Below are 3,083 nucleotides of genomic sequence, written 5' to 3' on the forward strand. Positions count from 1 at the left end.
TGGTTACAAACAAACAGTGTACATGGTTACAAACAAACAGTGTACATGGTTACAAACAAACAGTGTGCATGGTTACAAACAAACAGTGTGCATGGTTACAAACAAACAGTGTGCATGGTTACAAACAAACAGTGTACACGGTTACAAACAAACAGTGTACATGGTTACAAACAAACAGTGTAAAGGGTTACAAACAAACAGTGTACATGGTTACAAACAAACAGTGTACATGGTTACAAACAAACAGTGTACATGGTTACAAACAAACAGTGTGCATGGTTACAAACAAACAGTGTGCATGGTTACAAACAAACAGTGTGCATGGTTACAAACAAACAGTGTACATGGTTACAAACAAACAGTGTGCATGGTTACAAACAAACAGTGTACATGGTTACAAACAAACAGTGTACATGGTTACAAACAAACAGTGTACACGGTTACAAACAAACAGTGTGCATGGTTACAAACAAACAGTGTACATGGTTACAAACAAACAGTGTACATGGTTACAAACAAACAGTGTACAGGGTTACAAACAAACAGTGTACATGGTTACAAACAAACAGTGTACATGGTTACAAACAAACAGTGTACATGGTTACAAACAAACAGTGTACATGGTTACAAACAAACAGTGTACATGGTTACAAACAAACAGTGTACATGGTTACAAACAAACAGTGTACATGGTTACAAACAAACAGTGTACAGGGTTACAAACAAACAGTGTACATGGTTACAAACAAACAGTGTAAAGGGTTACAAACAAACAGTGTACATGGTTACAAACAAACAGTGTACATGGTTACAAACAAACAGTGTACATGGTTACAAACAAACAGTGTACATGGTTACAAACAAACAGTGTACATGGTTACAAACAAACAGTGTACATGGTTACAAACAAACAGTGTACATGGTTACAAACAAACAGTGTACATGGTTACAGAACAGGAACGCCACAAGGCGCCCCGTAAAAGGTAAACACTGGGGAGGTATGAGTAAAAAATATCCAATCTAGACTGAGCTCCTAAGGGCGCCCAGTCTGGAGTGGGAAAAACCTCCATGGCAAAGCACATACATATTACAACATACATCAGGAGACTTGCAACAGAGGTGAGGGGGTGGGGGCCACGGTGGCAGGCTGCAGCTCATCACCGTTAAGGGATTCGTGTCAAGGGCGTTGGATGGGGGAGGGGGGGATGGGGGGGGGGGGGGTTGGGGGGGTGAGTATGTAAGCCTCTCTAGTCGGCGGCCTTGATGTCGTGCAGCCGATAGTCAGTCCAAAGTCAACAACAACAGGGGTGTGTCCATGAGAGACAAGAAGGGAATTTGTTATGTTTTCACCACATGGTCCATCTGGAGAGTCTCAAAGCCAAGGAAACAATCCAAGTTACAATGTTTGGTATGCCAGTGGAAATAAAATGTACTTGTACTCTGAATTGTCTTTGACTGGTCCTCAAATATAATATATTATAATATAATATAACATAATATAGTATATCCATCCATCCATTTTCTACCGCTTATTCCCTTTCGGGGTGGCGGGGGGCGCTGGCGCCTATCTCAGGTACAATCGGGCGGAAGGCAGGGTACACCCTGGACAAGTCGCCACCTCATCGCAGGGCCAACACAGATAGACAGACAACATTCACACTCACATTCACACACTAGGGCCAATTTAGTGTTGCCAATTAACCTATCCCCAGGTGCATGTCTTTGGAAGTGGGAGGAAGCCGGAGTACCCGGAGGGAACCCACGCATTCACGGGGAGAACATGCAAACTCCACACAGAAAGATCCCGAGCCTGGATTTGAACCCAGGACTGCAGGAACTTCGTATTGTGAGGCAGACGCACTAACCCCTCTTCCACCGTGAAGCCCTATAATATAGTATAATATAATATAATATAATATAATTGAATATTATATAATGTGATATATAATCCAAGGAAGGCACATATACCCTGGACAAGGAAGGCAGGGTAGACCCTGGACAAGGAAGGAGAGGTACATCCTGGACAAGGAAAGCGGGGTAGACCCTTTACAAGGAAGGCGAGGTACGTCCTGGACAAGGAAGGCTGCGTAGACCCTGGACAAGGAAGTCAGGGTAGACCCTGGACAAGGAAGGCGAGGTCCATCCTGGACAAGGAAGGCAGGGTAGACCCTGGACAAGGAAGGCGAGGTCCATCATGGACAAGGAAAGCGGGGTAGACCTTGGACAAGGAAAGCGGGGTAGACCCTGGACAAGGAAGTCGGGTTAGACCCTGGACAAGGAAAGCGAGGAACACCCTGGACAAAGAAGGCGGGTTAGACCCTGGACAAGGAAGATGGCGTACACCCTGGACAAGGAAGGCGTTTCACACCCTGGACAAGGAAGGCGCGGTAGGCCCTGGACAAGTCACCACCTCATCAACACAGATAAACAACATTAAAACACAAGGGATCATTTAATGTCTTTGGAGGTGGGAGGAGCCTACCCCCAGATGCATGTCTTTGGAGGTGGGAGGAGCCTACCCCCAGGTGCATGTCTTTGGAGGTGGGAGGAGCCTACCCCCAGGTGAATGTCTATGGAGGTGGGAGGGGCCTATCCCCAGGTGCATGTCTTTGGAGGTAGGAGGGGCCTATCCCCAGGTGCATGTCTTTGGAGGTGGGAGGAGCCTACCCCCAGGTGCATGTCTTTGGAGGTGGGAGGGGCCTATCCCCAGGTGCATGTCTTTGGAGGTGGGAGGGGCTTACCCCCAGGTGCATGTCTTTGGAGGTGGGAGGGGCCTACCCCCAGGTGCATGTCTTTGGAGGTGGGAGGAATGATGTAATATTAAATAATATATAATAATAAAATATAATATAATATAATGTGATGTAACATAATATAATACAATATACTATAATATAATATGACATAAAATCATATAATATAATGTGATGTATGAAGTGGTGTGAGTCCTATAGGAAGTGGTGTGAGACTCATATGAAGTGGAAGTGCGTCATGAGGGTGGAGGGGGGGGTGGTCCCCCAAGCGTGTATAAATGGAGCGACGCGGTGGTGAGGCGGAGTGTTGAGACGGCCCAGGAAGCAGAG

The sequence above is a fragment of the Nerophis ophidion genome, linkage group LG25 (assembly GCF_033978795.1).
Source record: "Nerophis ophidion isolate RoL-2023_Sa linkage group LG25, RoL_Noph_v1.0, whole genome shotgun sequence".
Classification (NCBI taxonomy): domain Eukaryota; kingdom Metazoa; phylum Chordata; class Actinopteri; order Syngnathiformes; family Syngnathidae; genus Nerophis; species Nerophis ophidion.